This window comes from Lissotriton helveticus, chromosome 1_1, assembly GCF_964261635.1.
Source record: "Lissotriton helveticus chromosome 1_1, aLisHel1.1, whole genome shotgun sequence".
NCBI lineage: Eukaryota > Metazoa > Chordata > Amphibia > Caudata > Salamandridae > Lissotriton > Lissotriton helveticus.
In genome coordinates this window covers 1,425,983,734-1,425,999,311 of record NC_136057.1, presented here as the reverse complement: position 1 = coordinate 1,425,999,311, position 15,578 = coordinate 1,425,983,734, and positions in this window count along the sequence as shown.

Below are 15,578 nucleotides of genomic sequence, written 5' to 3'. Positions count from 1 at the left end.
AAATGTGTCAAAACCTTACGCCTGCCTCACAGCAGGCGTAAGCCTGATGCAGGCTCTTTCACATGGGGCTTGCCCCATGTGAAAGGACACATTGCTGGAGTTGCATCACTTTTGTGACACACTCCAGCAATGCGTCACTTTTGCGACTACAGATACGTCATGCGCAATGGCAGCATGTCAGCAATGGCTGTACCATGATGGCAAGTGGGGAGGCGATCGCTAGACCACGACGGGAAATAATCAAACTAAAATACTGATGTATCAGCCCGTAGAGGATGTTTAAACAAACAAAAAGCAACAAAAATAGAACAATAAACCTCGTTCAATACTTCGTCTGGCTAAAGTACAACGCATGGAATTATCTGTAACAGATAACCAGGGGGCATATTATCAACAAGTAGCGATATTTATTGCTAAAGAAGCATAGCGATTTTTTTTTTATCGCCAAGCATCGCCGGATTTTATCGCAGAGATAACGTGTTATTAGCAACGTTTATCTCCAATGCGATAAAGTATCCGGCGATAGCGGCGAAATGCGTGAATATCGCTGGAAAACCAGCGATATTCAGGCATTAACGCCAATAGGGTCTTAACCTGAATATCCACCTCCCATTGGATATACAGGTTAAGAATTGGTCTGAGCAGGCGTTAGTTTTTAGCTATATTCGCGCGTAGCGCAAATTTTTTTATAGCAACGCCTGCCTTGCTAATAGGCGATATCGCCGTTAGCGACTGCTTTCAGTAGCTAACTGGTTGGGTATGCCCACTTTGCATGTCATTAGCGCTAAATATCGCTGACATGCAAAGAGGGCCCCAAACCGCTCGCTATCACCTTCAAGCTGTCGCTAACTGCTGTTAGCGACAGCTTGCTAATAGGGCGATGAAATGATCGCCGCTTTGCAGCCGCAAAGGCGGCGATAATTTCATTTCGACTGATTTGATAATATGCCCCGGCATTTTAGTTTCACAGCGCTACCTACAAATGTGACCTACACACACATTACCGGACTCTGATTTACTATGGAATCCTAGCAACCCAGACACATATGTACCGAATCGCTTTGGCACTGCACAGTACATGCCATGCAAAATACCCCAGGAGCACGGTTAAATATGTCACAGTGCCCGCCCCTCAAATCTATCTTGTAAAGGTCTCTTTCTCTATCTGTTAACTTGAATAGTCACTGGCACTTTTCATAATTTGAAACAGTTTCTTTGAGAATTTTCGGAGCTGTAAAGACATTGCTTAAATAAACTCCTTCATTTCTCATGCTCAATGATATAGCATGGCTATTATAGATATATTTTTTTTTTGCTACAGTCTGTGACGTGTTGATACTTTTGGTGTTGGTCAGAATTCAGCCCCCCGTATGCATCATAACAACTGAGAGAACATAAGGGTTTGTAAGAAGTTCATGTGAGGCCTGGGGTCAAAACGTAATGCCGGGGTCTCAGGACTCTTCTTCCGTTGTGTCTAGGAAAATAAGCAGCAACTGTTTTTAAGTATTACAAAAATGTACTTTAGGAAAAGAGAAAACGTGACACCTGATGGCATCTAATGGCCTGGCCACGTAAATTGCCCCTTTATGAATGAAGAAGTAGACTTGCTTGTAATTGAAAATCTATGGAAACATGTTGTTAAAGGGCTAACGAAATCGCAAGGCCTGGGGTATAATGCCCCCGCTAACGCCCCCACGACCTGTTTGTGACAGGTCTGGGATAATGAAGTTAGTGATTGACGTATCATTGACACACACTGCCTAGTCTCTCTGGTGGATGCTTCGGTCCTCGAGGGAGCAAACTCTGGTGCAGTAGTGACCCCTAGTGGCTAGTTAGAAGATGGCATTGCTTGGGATCTTCTGGGCGGTACAAACTAGTTCGTGCAGCAGGTACCAGCGTTAACCAGTCACAACAGGGCACTGGCTGAGGTCCTTGATGTCGTAGATCATGTGGCGAAACAGCGGCAGTCAGACTATGCCATTGGCGGAGCTCCTGGAGGGAGCAGACACGGGTGCAGGAGTGAGAGTGACGCCCACTGCCTGGTCTCGGTGGCTCTGTCCAAGGTCCTGGAGGGAGCAGACACGGGTGCAGGAGTGACGCATACTGCCTGGTCTGGGTGGCTCTGTCCAAGGTCCTGGAGGGAGCAGACAAGGGTGCAGAAGTGACGCCCACTGCCTGGTCTCGGTGGCTCTGTCCAAGGTCCTGGAGGTAGCAGACACGGGTGCAGGAGTGACGGCTGGTCTGGGTGGCTCTGTCCAAGGTCCTGGAGGGAGCAGACAAGGGTGCAGAAGTGACGCCCACTGCCTGGTCTCGGTGGCTCTGTCCAAGGTCCTGGAGGAAGCAGACACGGGTGCAGGAGTGACGGCTGGTCTGGGTGGCTCTGTCCAAGGTCCTGGAGGGAGCAGACAAGGGTGCAGAAGTGACGCCCACTGCCTGGTCTCGGTGGCTCTGTCCAAGGTCCTGGAGGAAGCAGACACGGGTGCAGGAGTGACGGCTGGTCTGGGTGGCTCTGTCCAAGGTCCTGGAGGGAGCAGACAAGGGTGCAGAAGTGACGCCCACTGCCTGGTCTCGGTGGCTCTGTCCAAGGTCCTGAAGGAAGCAGACACGGGTGCAGGAGTGACGGCTGGTCTGGGTGGCTCTGTCCAAGGTCCTGGAGGGAGCAGACAAGGGTGCAGAAGTGACGCCCACTGCCTGGTCTCGGTGGCTCTGTCCAAGGTCCTGGAGGAAGCAGACATGGGTGCAGGAGTGACGCCTGCTCTGGGTGGCTCTGTCCAAGGTCCTGGAGGGAGCAGACAAGGGTGCAGGAGTGACACCTACTGCCTGGTCTCGGTGGCTCTGTCCAAGGTCCTGGAGGGAGCAGACACGGGTGCAGGAGTGACGCATACTGCCTGGTCTCGGTGGCTCTGTCCAAGGTCCTGGAGGGAGCAGACAAGGGTGCAGAAGTGACGCCCACTGCCTGGTCTCGGTGGCTCTCTCCAAGGTTCTGGAGGGAGCAGACACGGGTGCAGGAGTGACGCCTGGTCTGGGTGGCTCTGTCCAAGGTCCTGGAGGGAGCAGACACGGGTGCAGGAGTGACGCCTGGTCTGGGTGGCTCTGTCCAAGGTCCTGGAGGGAGCAGACAAGGGTGCAGAAGTGACGCCCACTGCCTGGTCTCGGTGGCTCTGTCCAAGGTCCTGGAGGGAGCAGACACGGGTGCAGGAGTGACGCCTGGTCTGGGTGGCTCTGTCCAAGGTCCTGGAGGGAGCAGACACGGGTGCAGGAGTGACGCCTGGTCTGGGTGGCTCTGTCTAAGGTCCTGGAGGGAGCGGACACGGGTGCAGGAGTGACGCGCACTGCCTGGTCTGGGTGGCTCTGTCCAAGGTCCTGGAGGGAGCGGACACGGGGGCAGGAGTGACGCCCACTGCCTGGTCTGGGTGGCTTTGTCCAAGGTCCTTGAGGGAGCAGACACGGGTGCAGGAGTGACGCCTGGTCTGGGTGGCTAACTCCAAGGTCCTGGAGGGAGCAGACATGGGTGCAGAAGTGACGCCCACTGCCTGCTCTCGGTGGCTCTGTCCAAGGTCCTGGGGGAGCAGACACGGGTGCATGAGTGACGCCCACTGCCTGGTCTCGGTGGCTCTGTCCAAGGTCCTGGGGGAGCAGACACGGGTGCATGAGTGACGCCCAGTGCCTGGTCTTGGTGCCTCTGTCCAAGGTCCTGGGGGAGCAGACACTGGTGCAGGAGAGACATCCACTGCCTGGTCTCGGTGGCTCTGTCCAAGGTCCTGTGGGAGCAGACACGGGTGCAGGAGAGACGTCCACTGCCTGGTCTCGATGGCTCTGTCCAAGGGCCTGGGGGAGCAGACACGGGTGCAGGAGAGACGTCCACTGCCTGGTCTCGATGGCTCTGTCCAAGGGCCTGGGGGAGCAGACACGGGTGCAGGAGAGACGTCCACTGCCTGGTCTCGGTGGCTCTGTCCAAGGTCCTGTGGGAGCAGACACGGGTGCAGGAGAGACGTCCACTGCCTGGTCTCGATGGCTCTGTCCAAGGTCCTGTGGGAGCAGACACGGGTGCAGGAGAGACGTCCACTGCCTGGTCTCGATGGCTCTGTCCAAGGGCCTGGGGGAGCAGACACGGGTGCAGGAGAGACGTCCACTGCCTGGTCTCGATGGCTCTGTCCAAGGTCCTGTGGGAGCAGACACAGGTGCAGGAGAGACGTCCACTGCCTGGTCTCGATGGCTCTGTCCAAGGGCCTGGAGGGTGCAGACACGGGTGCAGGAGAGACGTCCACTGCCTGGTCTCGGTGGCTCTGTCCAAGGTCCTGTGGGAGCAGACACGGGTGCAGGAGAGACGTCCACTGCCTGGTCTCGATGGCTCTGTCCAAGGGCCTGGGGGAGCAGACACGGGTGCAGGAGAGACGTCCACTGCCTGGTCTCGATGGCTCTGTCCAAGGGCCTGGGGGAGCAGACACGGGTGCAGGAGAGACGTCCACTGCCTGGTCTCGGTGGCTCTGTCCAAGGTCCTGTGGGAGCAGACACGGGTGCAGGAGAGACGTCCACTGCCTGGTCTCGATGGCTCTGTCCAAGGGCCTGGAGGGTGCAGACACGGGTGCAGGAGAGACGTCCACTGCCTGGTCTCGGTGGCTCTGTCCAAGGTCATGTGGGATTAGACACGGGTGCAGGAGAGACGTCCACTGCCTGGTCTCGATGGCTCTGTCCAAGGGCCTGGGGGAGCAGACACGGGTGCAGGAGAGACGTCCACTGCCTGGTCTCGATGGCTCTGTCCAAGGGCCTGGGGGAGCAGACACGGGTGCAGGAGAGACGTCCACTGCCTGGTCTCGGTGGCTCTGTCCAAGGTCCTGTGGGAGCAGACACGGGTGCAGGAGAGACGTCCACTGCCTGGTCTCGAATGGCTCTGTCCAAGGGCCTGGAGGGTGCAGACACCGGTGTAGCAGAGGCACACACTGATCAGTCACAACATGGTTTTGGCCGATTCTGCAGAGAACACATAAGTACAAACACACACCAGTATTACAGTGACTCTTTGTGCCCAGCCACAGTATGGCACTGACTGAGCTCCTACAGTGAGGACACACCCACCCACCAGTTTAACATTGCCATGCATTAGTCAGGTCACAGAATGGCAGAAGAGATCCGAAGGAGTACACCTACCCACTCACACTTTCTCTTTCCCCCACACAAACACAGACACATACGCAAAACACTGATGTAACACTGATACCCAGTGGCACATTTACAATCAAATGGCGCAGCGCGGCGCCATAATCAAATTTGCTGTGCCTGGCTGTGTCATTTAAAAACGCAGGTATGTGCCGTATTGACAAGAATAAAGCGCACCTCTGTGCTCTCCTCTGCACCGGTGAACAAACAGCAGCCGTGTGCCAATGGAGGCACCCTTGCACCATGGTGCAAGGGTGCCTGGGTTGCAGGTATGATTGTCTTTGTGCAGGAAAGGACACCTTCCTGCACATGGGCAATCATTAATTGTGTTTTGCACCTTCTATTTGTGCTGCAGAATGAGGCACACATAGTAAGCAAAAGACACACAGCTGATGGACGGAATGCAGAGCAAATCAAACATTCACCCCAGTCAATAGATCTTGGTTAAATCCATCGGGTTTTTTTTTTGCTCACCATGCCACCCTTGTTTTGACCCAGCCATATGCAAATCAGTCTTGACCCTGTGTCTCATGGGAACAGTCCAGCCTGAACTGCCAAGCCAGGTACCTAGAAAGAGCAAAAAAGGAGAAATACAAGTTTTTCTCCTTGCAACTCCACACTGATGCCTCCCCTCAAAAGGCTTTAGTATTTAGCACTGCCTCAGATTAACGAATCCTTGTAAATCTGGGGCAGTGTCAAAAAGCAATGGGTGTTGCATGGAAACACCCACAGCAATATCCACAACAAACCCCTTTCACGCAAAGTATTGTGTGAATGAGGGCCCTATTTACAAGGCAATTGTAAGCCACTCAAAGTGGCTTTGAATGGCCTTGTAAATATGGGCCAGCACACAGCGCCACTGGAACGTCAAAAAAAGTGATGCTCCAGTAGCGCTAGGGGCTTGTAAATATGCCCCTAGTGTCAGATCACAGCATTGCACTGGCTGACATCCTGCAAAGATTAGTCAGATATTAGGGAAGCAGTGATGTTCAGCGTCCCATCTCACAATGGCATTGCCAGAGGTATTGGATGAAAAACACAGCGGTGCAGCCGTTACACCCCATGGTTGGTCACACTATGAAGCTGAATGAGGTAATGGGAGGTGCAGACAGATACGGATGCTACAGTCTGAAACAAGGACATAGAGCAGGCGAGCAAGTCTTCAGTCACTTTACTAATAACATATTGGCTTCCATCAGAGAGTTATCATACGGTATACCATTTGTACATGTACATGTACAGTGGAGTGGTGTGGCTCACTGGTTAGAGGCGGCAGACCCGGAAGCAGAGAATGGCCCGGGACCAGGGTTCAATTCCCGACGCGGCAGGGTCATGGACCAGGGTCAGCGGACTCGATAATTCTTGCCTCGGTGCCTACTCTAACCAGGGATCACACTCGGCAACTCTGGGCATTAGCTTGCCTCATCTCTACAACGGCCCCCCACATTCGCCGGGGATGCCTGGTTTCACCTTGGAGATACCCAGTAGGGACCATCTCACAGGGATAGCCAGGACGGGTTCCCCAGCGGTCTACAGTACCACGATGCCTCAGGGCAGCAGTGTGCTTTACAAGACACATACATTACATACATTACATTACATCGCTGTATGCCGACAACACCATACAGTTGCCAAACAAGAGAACCATTTCCAGAATCAACTCAGGGGACCCAGCAATATTGGCAGGAAAATAAATCAGTTCTTATTTTCAAGAAGTTGAAAGCTAATCAATTGGAGAATGATAAAACCCTGAGGCAAAATAACGTTATGATCAAAGAGAATGGCTTGCAATGAAATAGAGTTCACTCACTTCAAGCTGGCCATCACTGGACAACCTTAAATGAAACATTTACTTTTTTGCTACAGCAAAACACCTATCCCAGCAAATCAATCAATCAGGGAATTGTGAAGTGCGCTACTCACCTGTGAAGGTCTCAAGGCGCAGGGGACTGGAGGGGCGCAGCTCCGGGTCAGGGTCAAGTCTGGCCGCGGTGTTCTGTATGGTCTGGAAATTGCGTAGCAGGGATTTGTTGATTCCAGTGTAGTGGGAGTTTCCGTTGTCCAGTCTGCTTGCTATGAGTATGTGGGTGATGGTCTTCTTGGATTCAGGGGGGATCCATTTAAAGGTCTTGCGAAGGATGAGGAGGGTGTTGAAGCAGGTGGAGGTGACGGCGTTGATTTGGCAGGTCATGGTGAGGGAGGAGTCGAGTCTGATGCCAAGGTTCAGGCTGTGGTCCGTGGGGGTGAGTGGGTTGCCAAGGGCGGTGGCCCACCAGGTGTTGTCCCAAGCTGAAGGGGTGGGTCCGAGGATGAAGACTTCTGTCTTCTCTGAGTTAAGATTCAGACAGCTGCTGCTCATCCAAGATGCGACGTCTTTCATTCCTTCCTGGAAGCCGAGTCTGGTGATGTCAGGTTCCTTCTTGAGGGAGTGGATGCTCTGGGTGTTGTTGGCATATGATACTATGCTGAGGCCATGCTGTCTGACCATGGCAGCGAGGGGGGCCATGTAGAAGTTGAAAAGCGTGGGACTGAGCGATGATTCTTGGGGTACTCCACCGTTGGTCTATTTGAATATAGAGAGGAAGGGCGGGAGTCTGATGCTTTGGGTTCTGCCGGTGAGGAAGGAGCTGAGCAAGTCGAGGGCGGTGCCTTGTATGCTGGCATTGTGGAGTCTGGCCGTGAGAGTGCAGTGGGAGATGGCTTTGAAGGCTGCAGAGAGGTCTAATAGGATGAGGGCCGTGGTGTGGCGTAGGTCAAGGAGCGTGCGGATGTCTTTTGTGGCGGCGAGGAGGGCATTCTCGGTGCTGTGGTTGCTGGATTGGGAAGGGTTGAGGATGGCGTTCTCCTCGATGAAGTTGGTCAGCTGGGCGTTGATGATCTTCTCGGTGACTTTGGCAGTGAAGGGAAGGAGAAAGATAGGTCTGTAGTTTTTCAGGTCCGTCAGGTCTGCAGAGGGTTTCTTGAGGAGGGGCTTGACTTCTGTGCGTTTCCAGTCATCTGGGAATGTGCCGGATTCTAAGGTGGCGTTGATGGTGAGTCGTAGCTCAGGCGCTATGGCGGTGGCGGCTCTGTGGAAGATGTGCAGTGGGCAGGGGTCTGTGGGGGCTCCTGACAGGGTGCTCTTCATGGTCGTGGCGGTATTCACGGTGTTGAGCGGGGTTCAAGAGGCGATGGTAGCTGGCTGCCGTTGCTGGGGGAAGGGGAGGTTTCTGGAGTCTGTTAGCTGAAATTGTCTTACAGGGCCTTGATTTTCAGATGGAAGTAGGAGCCAAGCTTGTTGCAGAGGTCCTGGGAGGGTGTAACTTCCGTGGCTTCGCTGGGGGTTTTTATTGAATTCCTGGATGATGCTGAAGAGTTCTTTTGAGTTGTTGGAGTTGGTGAGGAGTTTGTTCCAGATGAAGGTCCTTTTGGTGGATCTAATGAGTTGGTGGTATTCTGTCATGGAGTTCTTGTAGGTGGTTTGGTCTTCAGTGGTTTTGCTGTTCCTCCACTGTTTCTCAAGATGTCTGCAGGTGCGTCTGGTTTCTTGGAGGTCAGTGGTAAACCAGGTGGACTTCATGGGGAGCTGTCTGTCGGGGTTGCGGAGGGGGGCAAGCTTGTCTGGCAGTTGGTGATTCATTGATGTAGTTCTTTGGCTGCAGAGTTGCCATCTTAAAATGCGGGAGGGAGATTGTGGTTGAGGGTGGAGTTGAGGTGCTCCTCTGTGACCTTGCTCCAGTTCATTCGTGGTGGGAGTAGTGTGAATTTATGGGTGGTGGTGTTGTTGAAGGAGAAGTATACGCAGTGGTGGTCTGTCCAGGGGAGTTAGATGGTGTGGCTGAAGTGGATGTTGTTTCCTCCTGCGAAGATGGGGTCGAGGTTGTTTCCTGTCTTATGGGTGGGGGTGGTGATGAGCTGTTTCAGTCTGAGGTTGGCAAGGTTGTCCAGGAGGGTGATAGAGTTGGGGTCGCTGAGGTTGTCGCGGTGGAAGTTGAGGTCTCCGATGATTATGTAGTCCATGGAGGCGATGGCGTGGGGCACGATGAGGTCGGCGATGGTAGTGGTGAACAAAGTTTGAGGTCCAGGGAGGGGGTCTGTAGGCGAGGAAGCCACGTAGGGTCGTTCCATGGCTGGTCGCTCGTGCTATAGCTGGAGAGTCGGAGGGAGCTCTTGTGTGCGATTGGAGATCTTCCTCCTGGGCTGTTGGGGCGGTCCTTCTTCCGGATCTTGTATCTGTCAAGGATGGCTGTCTCGATGTTAGGGGCTGATTAGGCGTTGGTCCAGGTTTCCTTGAAGAAGGATACGTCTGGCGAGAGGGTGTTGAGGAGATCCTAGATCTCTATAGAATGTCTGTGCATGGAGCGCACGTTGAGGAGAATGCACCTCAGGGCTTCGAGAGTGTTGGCATCTGGTGTGGGTGTGGCGACTCGAATGGGTGAGGAGGGTGGTGAAGGATTTTCTGCAGTGTCTGCAGGACAACTGGCCATGGGTAGTGTTCGGCGTAGACTGCTGGCAGTTGTTGTTTCTTCCGGGGCTGAGTGCGCGGAGGTCAGCTAAGTCATAGAGGTGGGTGGTCAGAGAGCCAGGGTCCCTGGTGCTGGTCGCAGTTGGGCGCAGATGGGCTTGCCTTACACGCGCCTTAGGCACGGCCGCCAGTAAATAGGGATGGGGAGGGAAGCGCAGCTGGGAGGTGGGAGCGGGAACTGGCAGGGGGAGGGGCCGAGGGGGCAGCAGCGACGGGAATAGGACGGTGAGAAAAAGGGCACAGAGGGCACAAACAGAGGCCACAAGTACAGAGACAGAGTACAGAGACACATAGAGAAATATAGGAAATTAAAAGGCAGAGTAACAAATACCAGAGCAAAAAGACAGACAGAAACAGAAAAAAATGGGAGCAGACACGATGGCAGACACCAGCGGACCAGCAGAAGAGCAAGGCTCTCCCACTGGACCAACAGGGATGAGGTGCAGGCAGGAGCCTGCGGGTGGAGGAGGGCCTCGAACACCTACCTTTACCGAGAGGTGAAGGGGCAGGTGTAGTGTCACTACAGGGGAGCTGCTGGGGTGGAGAGCTAGGTCTCTGACCTTTTTAAGATTCATATAATCATTGGGAAGTTCACTTTTTTTCTGGACAGTGTTCAAAACAAGCATTGTTAAAGCCAGTAGATCCAACGTTGGCCACCAGCTTTTTGAATTTGTCAATGCTAGTTTTCGTATGGTTTTTGCAAAACGTTATTGTTGGGAAAAGCTGATAGGTCCTTATCAATATATTTTTAAAAATGGCTCAAAGCAAAAATATTTTTTGGGTCTCAAAAGTAAACATTGATATAATAGTCATTGGCATGTGTGAAACTACTTTGAGTTGTGGATGTGCTCCTTATAAAAGGGTAGCATGCCAGCACTCATAGTGATGTTAGCTAATGTTGAAGTGGGCTGACCCTTTTGCCCTATGAAGGAGGTGAAACAAATGTGAATGACACAATAACAGACCAATGGATGAAGAGGGTTGACTGAAAGCCCTATAAGTAAGTACTATTGATGCCATTTTAGTAAAATCAGAAGTTCTTGGGTAACACTATACCTTACAAAGAAGGCTGGATTTTTTCTTATAGCAACTATGAGCAGCTGAATTCCCTCTTGATTCTAGAAAGGTTGTTATGCAAGAAAAGCTAGGGCATTAGCCAATCAACTTCCTTGTCTATACGGCAGGTGAGTATAGAATACATGCCAATAAAGGGCCATATTGACAAATCCTCCTGCTATTAGGCATCAACAAATTCCACCAGTAAATATAAGGACCTGGGAGATATGGCTTGGAAGTAAGAATGTGTCTCAGTCCCTGAAGAAGGCTAAAGGAGAAGGGCAATGTGGCAAGAAGAAACAAGAGCACTCTTTATTTACCCATTTCTATGGTCTGCAATTGAATGTCGCTTGCATACACAAAAAGGGTGCTCTAGAAAATTTGGAAGAGCACAGACTCAGAACACTTGAGGGGAGAATTTAGAAATTACGCACAATACTGTGGAAGTCCATCCTCTCTCTTTGCAAGAAGATGCAACCTTAGTTAGCAGTCACCACAAGAGTGGAATGAAATACCCTCTAAGTGAGTATTGTAAAAGTGAAGTAAAATGGTAACAATATAATCGTCTGGCGATTGAACCTCCAGTGAAGAATTCAAAAAATCAGTGAAGCAACTGCCACGTGGTTCCTCTTGCATGACCAGATATGAACATTTCATTAAACAAGCACTGGCAAAGGCAGTAGGTATCTCCTATGAGAGCTATTGCTTTAGCAATGTTGTGTAGCCATGCTACACATCAGCAGCACGGATGCTTTGCAGTGTGGCTAAAAGTCATTTTAAAAAGCTCTATGATGCAGCCAGGGCTAATGTGCTTTTTTTAAGTGCATTAGTGCTGAATGCCTCATAGTCCTTTATTATTATTATAATTATTATTATATTTAGCAATGTTGCAATGTGGCCACACTGCTATACAGTGCAGCTACAAATAATTGCCAAAAAGTCAATGGCAGAGCCTATACTCTCACATGTGGGAGCTATAGGTTTCATGTAGTGTGTGTCAGGAAAAAACAGTTTTGTTTTTTATGAAGGCCCTCACCCACCAACCTAGTTGGTGGCATGCTTTATAATCGGGCCCCACCCAGGGCACCAAGTTTGACTCAGGTGTGCTGCGACGTCTATTTACAGCAGAGCGGAATTTGTAAAGTGAGTGTGCAGTGGTGGTGTTAAGGGTGTAGGTTTAAAAACTGTCCTAAGGGTCCCAAATGTCCACATGGGTAATTTATTCACGGGCCCTTGGCAGTGTTAAAAGCAAGGCTGTGGATGTGTTTGGAGGTGACTATGGGTTCCCACATCCAGTGTGGTCACTATTTTCAGCCAGGCCAGTTGAATCTGGCTTTCTTCAGGACCTATGTGCAAGTAGCGATAAAGTAGGGTTTTTCAGAGTGTGTAAAATGCTCCTAAGTGACACACACCGACGGAGTTCCTGTTAAGGCCAAGTGGGTTAGAGCTGCGGGTCCTGAGCCGTATTGAAAGTGTTACAGATAGCCGGACCCCCTCCAGGGACTCATGAAGTTTGACTCTTTTACATAAGAGTACAAACCTAGAGGAAACCATTCTCTTACAGTTAACGCACCTTAGCGTGTGCGTCACTTAGGAGCATTTTACACACTCTGTAAACCCCTACTTTATCTCTACTTGCACTTGCTCTGGGGGGGACTGTGGGGCGCTATGGCACCCCGCCTCCATCTCACCCTCTAATTGCTGCATGTGGAGAGAAGCAACCCTCCCCACACGTACTCTGCCTACATGCTCTTGTACTATCGGAACAAACTATTGTTATTTTAATTTAAATGTTTATTTGTATACTAATGAACATCATAGTAAAAAGTGATAAAAGATAAGGTTTTTTTCAGTCAACCATTTCATACCATCTTTAAAACTGAAGAAAATGTATGTCCGTCTCAAGAACCGTCTAATTGTTTTCTGATTCAGTTTGAACTGTAGCAAATTAAGCAATGTAATAGGTTACTTGGATCTCTGTCAGTTATCTCCAAGGTGACAACAGTGTTAGAGTTTGTATATGACCCTTCCGTTTAATCCTGTCTAAGATTACCATATGATTCAGCAGCAATAACCCATTCTGATTCTAAAAAAATGTCATGATGCCAAATGCAGGCCAGATTAACTCTATTTAGCGTATTTCCAACTTGGCATAACTGTATTTTAATATGGAAGTGTTCATCTGTTAATATTTTACTTTGCAACAATCCATGCAGGGGCAGATTTGAGGGCAATTTTCGGATCCCACATATATAAAATGTTTATCTGTGCATCTTTGAACCGTCTGCAGTCAACTAGCTGGACCAGACAGAGACTGTCACTCGGAAAGCAAAGAACACACCCTGTTGCTCAAAGTCCAGTCTGACTAAGACAGACTACTGAGAGGTCGTTCCAAGTGTTATGTAGCTCCTTAACTTAACCTTCAGAAACAGCAGAATATCCTCCCTAAGAAACTACTTGAATATTGCAGATTACCTGTTATCCGGCTGGCTTGAAGCATTATTTTTATCAAGTGTCTTCCAATTTAGCGAAATAGAAAACATGCCCTCAAAATGCTGAGGTTTCTTGAACTGCTCCCTCTTTTTCCAATGTATATAGAAGGAAAATAGAGATATGCTTTTCCCCAAGTGACATTGTTTTAGTCGAGTTTATTAACTAATAGTTTACTTTATTAAAGCCCTCCATCTCACTTCAAAGTAACTTTAGCTGTAAAAGAGCCTGACTCTTTAGCCATCCACATATATTATATGCCTACTGTGTTGTGCCACCAGTGAGTGGGTAGCCTTTTCTCCTCCAGTTGCACGTAGCACACGAGATGTAAGTAAATTAAGAGCATCGGAGGTAAAACAGCTTTTTATGACGCTGGGCATTCTTACACTCCTATTTAGTAGATCATTCACATCAATCCAAACTCACATCTACGTGTATTGTGGGTATTAATGCTGGGCGGCATCTGTCCCTTTCAGTGCTAATTTTTACAACATGAACATCTGTTTGATCAAATGGAAAGGCGATGTGTAATCTGAGTGGCAGACATACAGGTTTGTGTCTTTTGTTTGGGTTTGCCTTCATTACTATGCATAATAGAGCTATTATTAGGCCTCGATGTAGTTTGTCGAGGTCCACGAGCAAAAAGCTCAGCAGCACGTCGGGGAGTTCCGCAAGCAGTGGAGTGCGTTCTGTCACAAGTTTGCGCTGACTTTTGGCACTGGGTATGTGTATTGCACTGTAAAATGAGCGAGAATGGCACTACGCACAAGACGGCGCTGCTTTTTACTGCCGTGCGAGTAGATGTTCTACTTGAGCAGCAGCTTCCTTAACGCAAACAGACAGTTTCTCAACATGAGCAGTAGCGACCATCCGCGACCGCCCGCGTTGAGAAATCTCGCAGGGAGGTGGTCTGGAATAAGGAAAACCTGCTGAAGAAGAGGGAGGCAGGGTGCCTGTTCCTTGGACCCATCTTAAATTCTTTTAAGAGTGGACCGTAAAGTCTGTTATACCAATTGGACATTTTGTTGTAGAAACAAGACATCATTTTATAACTGGAGCATACTACTGTTAACAGCAAGATCTGCTTAAGCACCAATAGAGCTGGACATCACGTGAAAACACGTTCTAGCGCATAAACGTGTTTGTAGTGTACCAGTCAGACAAGCCTGCTGACGGGAACATGAGCTGTTATACCAGAAAGAGTACGGTAGCACGACAAACTCTTGACCCAGTTGTAAGAAGAACTCGTTTTTGAATGGTGCTTCGTACAGGCCTTAAACTCTGAAAAATAACATGTTAAAATTACCCGATATGGTAGTTAATTTCTTCACCTCAGAAGCTCAGACGTCTGAGTCTGCCCTGCTGGGCCTCGAACATGAAGACATGATGTGACGTGACAGGAAGCCGTGCTGCTGCGCGAGTAAGAGAGGCTGAACCAGTTAAACATGGCTTAGACTCTACTGGTGAGGGGTATTATTAAGTTATGTTGTTTCCCTTTCTAGTCGGCGATGCTGCAACTCATGCCGTTTTCCTAAAAGAGCCGCGCCGTTAGAAGGCTCTGCTCTTTGAGGAGGCCCCGCGCGCCGCTGCTTGGGCGAGGCCGGCAGCGCGCACGGCAGGTTTCACAGCGCGGGTCACTGTAATCCTAGCACGCGCCGTGACATCGGCTGGGCCCCTGCTGACAAGCCGGGCTCGCACAGCTGATTAGGTGAGGATGGCGCGCACGTGCAGGCCTCGAGACCGCGCCCTGCGCGCCGCGCGGGAAAGAATCTCAGTACCAGCGCCAGTAAGGCAGCGGCAGTGACGCAGTAAACCTACTCAGGCCTGCCCGTTGCGCCATGTCTGGTAGCGTCGCACTGTAGAGGCTGAGGAGAACGGCGCTTACCTCAGCCTGGACCTCCTGCCCTTCCGTGAGTGTGCCGACTGTTCCTACATTTATAGCTAGGGTACGAACTTTAACAAGAAAAAAAAAAGGTGTACGTTGGATTTTTTTACTTTATCCTATATATATATCACAACCGTTCTGACCTGATGATTTTAGTAATGACTCAAGAGTGAAGTCAGTCGTCTTGTGTCTCCTACACAGGCATTATATTTTCACAGCTGGAGCAACATTATGGACTACTAAACCGTACACAAGAGAGATGGTTTTGTGCAGCGTGTATCCTGAATTTAATTAATTCACGGTGCTCTCCAATGTGATTATAACGGAAAAGGTGTCTCTTTAATAAACATAATTGCCCAGGGTCACTCAGTTTTGTCAAGGTGGGATTGAAACCAGGGGGCATATCTACAAGCCCCTAGTGCCATTGGAGTGTCACTTTTTTTGACGCTCCAGTGACCATGTGTGCTGGCCCATATTTACAAGCCC